Below are 7169 nucleotides of genomic sequence, written 5' to 3'. Positions count from 1 at the left end.
TTTCTCCAATTACCAAATTAGAGAGACCATTGGATGACAGTCAACAAATTTCTAATTCTTCATGTTTTTGGATTTCAATTGATTAGGATATGTTGGTAAATATTAATTTTCATATTAAGATATTATGAAAAAGTAATTGTTACCTCTTGTTGTTTTTGTTGTAAGAGGTGGAATCAGGTTTGTGTGGGTTTGTGCAAGATTACTTTCTTGCTTCTTCTAGGGTGTAGTTTTGCTCCTTATGTTCGTGTTTTCCAACAATTATCCTTTGTAGGGCTGGATTTGTGGAGAGATATTGTGTAAATTTTGTTTTGTCATGGAATATCTTGTTTTCTCCATCTATGGTAATTGAGAGTTTTGCTGGGTATAGTAGTTTGGGCTGGCATTTGTGTTCTTGTAGGGTCTATATGACATCTGCCCAGGATCTTCTAGTTTTCATAGTCTCTGGTGAGAAGTCTGGTGTAATTCTGATAGGCCTGCCTTTAGATGTTACTTGCCTTTTTTCCCTTACTGCTTTTAAAATTATTTCTTTGTTTAGTGCATTTGGGGTTTTGATTATTATATGACGGGAGGAATTTCTTTTCTGGTCCAGTCTATTTGGAGTTCTGTAAGCTTCTAGTATGTTCATGGGCATCTCTTTTTTTAGGTTAGGGACGTTTTCTTCTTTAATTTTGTTAAAGATATGGTTTGTAGATAGTTATTTTCTCACGAATGGAGAAACGTGGGCAGCTCAGCAACAGCACCTGGAGTCAGTTCCCAGCTCTAGAAGGGAGCCGGCAAGGAAAGCAACACAGCAGCCACAATGATTTTAGCATGTATTTAGTGTTTCCTATTTATTTGATAGGTATTAGCCAGGCAGAGCCACTGTGACATTTTTAAATTGGGAGTAAAGTGAATGGAAACAATTCAATAAAAAAATCTTGGATTAGGAGGCAATCCTGAAGCTCTTTTTACAACACTTTTCAGTGTACATGATTCTAACAGCAACACAGTTTGCACCATCCACAGTTCAGCACACACCCTCTAGAGAGCAGGCTTATTGCTCCCACATACAGAGGCCTAAGCAGGAGGGATAATGTCACTGAGAAGGTCTGATATAGACACAACCAGCCGCTAACAGGTCACCTGGTGGAAATGCCATTCCATAGATCTGGAAGGCAGAGAACACAGAACACTAAGAACCCACCTTCAGTATGTCCCTCCTTTCCACTTGAGACTTCTCTGAGTGGATGGACGTGCTGTTCAGACCCGTGATCTTCTGAACCGCCTTGCTCACCAGATCTGCACCTAGTTTGCAGTCCACGAATACTAATACTGGAAGGCTTAAAGAGCTTCTGATCCTGAACAATGAAACAAGAAATTAAATTACTATTATTATTATAATCTAAAATAAAAACATTCTTCTAAAACTAATGTTCTCATCTAGGAATACACAGCCTTCTCATCTCAGTTTTCATCATTAATATTACAAATATATTTAAATTTTAAGACATATTACATAATTCTTTTTTTTCGGACATGTGTGAATGTGTGTGTGTGTGTGTGTGTGTGTGTGTGTATATATATATATATACATAGGTAATATACATGCATACTCATACATAAGTATAGGTAATATACATGCATACTCATACATATGTAAAAGTTACATGAGTTTTATAAATGGAACAAAAATGGAGAAAAAGTCAGAAAGTAAAAAAGAAACATTCAAACAATGTTTCATTTGGGAAACATGTTTATTAGGTAAATGTTTTTGATCTTGGCCTTCCAAAATACATCTTTTTTTATTTTTATTTTTTTTAGGTATTTTCTTTATTTACATGTCATATGATTTCTCCTTTCCTAGTTTCCCCTTCAAAAAAAACAAAAACAAAAACAAAAAACAAAAAACAACAAGAACAAACCCCTGTTGCCTCCCCCCTCCCCCTGCTTGCCACCCCACCCTCTCCCACTTATTGGCCCTACACTGGGGCACAGAACTTTCACAGGGCCAAGGGCCTCTCCTCCCATTGATGATCAACTTTGCAATCCTCTACTATACACATCATTACATAATTCTTAACCCTGCTCACTAATCAAAACCAGCTGTCTTTAACTGAACACTATTTTTAAGTAACTACTGGCAAATATTGGCCACTCTAACAAGTTTCCTTAAGTTAGTTCAAAGATTCTCAAGGACAGAACACCTAAGAAACACTTTGAAAAAAAAGTATGCAATTTTTAAAAGTTAAAATATTGAGGAATTATGAGTTCATGCACGAGTGTATGTGTGTGTATGTGTGTGTGTGTGAGAGAGAGAGGATAATATTCTGTAGTTCAGGCTCACTGAGCTCAATTAGTAGTCCTAGCTAGTTGCAAATACAAGGCTATTCTTCTGCCCCAGCCTCCCTAATATTGAGTGGGATTATAGGCACGAGTGACTATGCCCAACTCATGAGAAATACTCTTCATATTTATGTATATTTACATAATAAGGAAAAAAACAGATTCTGAGCCAGAATGTGTGGCACAAACATTCATACTTAACACACCATGAGCTGAAGGAGGGTTATGACTTCCAAGCCTGCTTGTCAGACCTCAAAAAGAAAACAAAATGTACCCCTCCAAACAACTAGGCACCTATACTGCATATTTTTAGAGTTGGGTTGGTAGCAATTACCTTTACTCCCAATACTGAGGATATGGAGGCAGGAGGAATGTCATGAGCTATATGGTCTCAGGTAAGCCAGGGATACATAGCAAAATCCTGCATTAACCAACATCAGAAGCAAAATTTTATTTGGTCCTTACAGGATTCTGATGTGGTAAAGGGATTTACCACTAAAAATCTGCACCAGACCTCCCACAAGCTCCCCTAAGTGTCACTCTCCCTGGAGCTGTGGGAAGGAAAACACATGTGACAAAACATGGCTGATTGCTACACCCACTCATCTACTCCAGTTAAATCCGTAGTATCAGAGGTAAAAGCCTGATTAAGGGTAAGAGGTGTTAAGGCTCCAAAAGGAGTTCTGTGCCTCCTGGACATTCAGACAGTCGCTGACATCTCCTAACTCAGGCGTGTTCCAAATCAGTCTTTCCCATCTTCAACATGCCGTCTTATTTAGGCATAAAGGTACTCCAAGAAATGATTCGTAAATGGCTAAGATTGGACATTGTTTCCTGGCCAGCAAAATGTTCCAACCTATCCTAATTTAATTCTAAGCTGTCTTTAGCTTAGAATTTCTCACAAGGAAGCTGCCTTATCAGATAGAATGTCCTCGGAGTTAGCAACAGAGGTCAGGCACCATAGCTTACTGTTAACGTAGTTAGAATTCTCAGGGCAGTCCCACAGAAGACAGAACTGTTATACATACCAGAGAGTAACTGAAGAGCTTCCCTCACTTAAGGGCATTAGCAGGAACTGTTAGATCGGAACTTCCTGGTGCTTGCCTTCAGCAGACTCAGAGAATTAGCATAGGAATACCAAAATAGCCCCAGCAGGGAGGGTACTACTGCTCTTCCACCTGCTTCACATCTGGATACCTGATCCTACTGACCTTGATGTGGCAGTCACTTGCCTACATGACTTCAGTCTTGCTCTCTGATCCTTATTGACCTCGCCTACCTACATGACTCTTGTCATTCGCTCTGTTTTCTGTACACCATCTTTGTGCATTGAGCGCTCGAACTCTGGCTAGAACTAGAACTTAGATGGACTAGAACTCAGATTCATGCAGTCCACAGTCCCCTGGACCCAGGGCGCTTGGGCCCCAGGGGGTGCAGCACCAGTCCAGAGGAGATGGCTGCTGCTTTAGACCCAGTGTGTTCCAGGTGGCCTCAGATGTACCTTAACTGCTGAGTTGCTAGATTTATCATTTCTCTTTTGCAATGACTGTAAAAGTCTGATGCCATTTCTAAGAAATACATTCAGATTCAACACACTGTTGTGTTGGCTCTGTTTATCATTCTTTGTCTATGCCTTGTTGACCTGACTAGGACCCTGTTTCTCCCACAGATTGAGGAAGGCCCAGATCTGAATACTCACATTTAGGATTTCAAATAACTTCTTTTTGGCTGGATCTTCTACCCACAGGATGATCTGCCACACGCTGGAGCAGGGCAGGTTCTTGTCCCCGGTGATAATCCTCACAGGATTGTGCAGAAGCTGGTCTGTGAGCTGATCTATGCTATCTCGAATCATGGCAGAAACCAAGACGGTCTGATAGTCACCAGGAGTGTGCTCCAAAACATCCAGCACTTGCTGCTGAAAGCCCATCTTCAACATGGTGTCAGCCTGAAAGGAAAGCATTTGACATCAGGCTTACTCAGCACTAAACCCCAGAACTGCTCTGGATAAGATTGGGTGATTAAGAACAGGAAAGATGGAGCAGTGTGAAGAAGCAGCGAGAACGACCCCAGGTGGACCGAACCCGCACGTCGCTGTATATCCGTGTTCAGCTCTGATGTCCCCTGCCGCTGCCATGCCCAAAAGAAAGGCTGAAGGGGATGCTAAAGGCGACAAAGCCAAGGTGAAGGATGAGCCACAGAGAAGATTCGCAAGATTGTCTGCTAAACCTGCTCCTCCAAAGCCAGAGCCCAAGCCTAAAAAGGCCCCTGCAAAGAAGGGAGAGAAGGTACCCACAGGGAAGAAGGGGAAAGCCTGTGCTGGTAAGGATGCAAATAATCCTGCAGAAAATGGAGATGCCAAAACAGACCAGGCACAGAAAGCTGAAGGTGCTGGAGATGCCAAGTGATGTGTGTGCGTTTTTGATAACTGTGTACTTCTGGTGACTGTACAGTTTGAAATACTATTTTTTATCAAGTTTTATAAAAATGCAGAATTTTATTTTACTTTTGTTTTTTTAAGCTATGTTGTTAGCACACAGAACACTTCATTATTGTGGGGGAAGGACCATGTGTCACTAACAAAATATCTCCCAAGCTGGATTGAGGACAGAAAACCTTTCCCTGATAATTTTGAAAGGCTCCTGTTGGCTCCCAGGAGAGAGATCCTGGTCTTGACATAGGTGGCCACCAAGGCACAAAATGTCTTGTGGTCTGGGAAAACTCTGAATTCATTTTTATATTCTCTTCCCCCTGTGCCATCAACATAGACTTAATTCCCTTAAAACCAGAGACCTGTTGGAACCTGGCCCCCAAAACTGGTTTTCCATCTATTGGGTGATGTGGACTTTGCAGTGGCTTCAAGTGTTCTCAGAAGAGCGCTGGTTCATTTTATAAAAGATCGTGGATCTTCAGATTGATAATTCTGCCATGTTCACTTCCTGAAAGTCAGGGTCAGCTTGTAAAAAGTTGTTAAACAACATCCTTAATGTGAAATGTCCACCCTCACTCTAAGCTACTTCCCCTTTTCAAAGCATTGAATGGAGACTTCATTGGGTTTTATAGTGGCTTTCTGATTTTGGTAGTCTATACAAGAAGGCAATTTGGAAGTTTTTGTATTGTTGATTGTCTGCCCATGTCCTGCCTGAAATACCATGATTATTTATGAAAAGTATCTTTAATAAAGCTGGTTACAGTTAGGCTTGAAAAAAAAAAAAGGACAGAAAAAATTAAAAACATGAAAAAAATTACAATGTCAAAAGACCAACAGGGAAATGTTATGTAAAATTATAGACTGTATAACTTAATGATATAGATTCTTATTATTAATAGCAGCTATAAGAATACATGTCCTACATGCTTATTAATAAAGTGATTTTTAATTATGGCAACATATAGTACTGTGTCATTATGAAAAATGACCAGAAAGTTCTTTACTGGGTAGTAAATGATTGCTTGGAGAAAATAAACAAACATTGTACGACACAATACTATTTATACTACAAAGCGATGTAAGCAATGTAGTCAAGAAATTAATTAAGCTGGGGGAACAGTTTACACTGTGATCCTAGCACTCAGGAGGCTAAGGCAGGAGGACTGAGTTCAAGGCCAGACGGAACTACAGAGTAAAGCCCGGACATAATAGCTTACTGCCATGGAGAAGCCTAGAGAGCTGCCATGTGTATAGGCCAGGTGCTCGCTACGCTTCTGCTTCTCAATGCTAAGAGTTTAACTCAGGCTCTGCACACGCCAGTGTCCCGCTATTGAACCACATCTGCTGGTCTTAGATTTTGGAGACAAGATCTTGATATGCAGGCTGTGCTGACCTTGAACTCATCTTCCTGCCTTAGCTTTCAAGTGCTAGGTTTATAGGCATGATCTACCATGGCTGTTAGGGTTCAATTTTGGTTTTTCAGAGTTTTATTTATTTCCTTCTAGTTGTAGATATATCCTATATAACAAAAATATTTTAAATTAAAAAAATTAATCTTGCCGGGCTGTGGTGGCGCACACCTTTAATCCCAGCGCTTGGGAGGCAGAGGCAGGCGGATTTCTGAGTTCGACGCCAGCCTGGTCTACAGAGCCTAGGACAGCCAGGGCTACTCAGAGAAACCCTGTCTCGAAAACAAACAAACAAACAAACAAACAAACAATAAATTAATCTTGGGCATAGTTATGGTTTAAATATTGACTATGGTTCAAATATTGGTATCTCTTCAAACGTCATGCCAAGACTTTACCACTGATACGGTGTTGCCTCCTCCCTTCAACTCAGCCTTCAGACTCTGGCGGTTTCTGCTTGAGGCTACTACCTGGGGAACCAAGACAAAGCTCTCTGCAGACTGTCAGATTGTCTCTGAAGAAAGTTCACATTGTGATATGACAACACCCACTGCCTGAAGATATCTGCAGACATCTGAGCTGCTGGTGACCTCCGCTCCTGACTCCTCCCACGATGTTTATGTTTTGCAAATATCAATGTAACCTAGAGATTCAGTTTCGGTTTCTCGTGTATACATAGAAATGCTGAACACCCTAAGTAAAGTACGAAGCCTTGATTGGGGCGCAACCTGGCTTTGTCCTTTCTCTTGCTCTCGAACCCTATTTTTCAGGTCCTTTAGTCCTTCGCCTGAGGGAGCCCAAGTTCGTGAAACTGCGGGACAGTTTCAATATGGGTTGGTGTCCTCTGTTATGATCTATCCCCGAGAGGTGTTTTCATTCAAATCTCAGCCTAAACATCCCCTTCCAAGACAGCCTCTGGTTACCAATCTAAGGAAGCCTACGGTTTGTCCCTGCCATACTGCATGGGTAGGTACTTGCCACAGCTCCATGGGCAGAGCTCACAAGCA

The 7169-nt window shown here is 41.2% G+C and overlaps 1 long non-coding RNA gene and 1 pseudogene across 2 annotated transcripts in view; both read left to right on the top strand.

The window, feature by feature from the left end:
* Positions 1 to 6889, top strand: part of LOC116070550 — a 27390-nt gene extending 20501 nt beyond the window's left edge. The window contains exon 2 of the long non-coding RNA XR_004110460.1: positions 6596 to 6889. This is a non-coding gene — a long non-coding RNA (uncharacterized LOC116070550). The remainder of the gene's footprint in view (positions 1 to 6595) is intronic.
* LOC116070539 lies at positions 4431 to 5519 on the top strand (annotated as a pseudogene). The gene has a single exon (XR_004110455.1). The product of XR_004110455.1 is annotated as a non-histone chromosomal protein HMG-17 pseudogene (transcript).
* Positions 6890 to 7169: the final 280 nt, after the last annotated feature.

Source organism: Mastomys coucha, unplaced genomic scaffold, assembly GCF_008632895.1.
Source record: "Mastomys coucha isolate ucsf_1 unplaced genomic scaffold, UCSF_Mcou_1 pScaffold1, whole genome shotgun sequence".
NCBI classification, from domain to species: Eukaryota; Metazoa; Chordata; class Mammalia; order Rodentia; family Muridae; genus Mastomys; species Mastomys coucha.
This window is presented reverse-complemented; position numbering and strand designations above follow the sequence as displayed.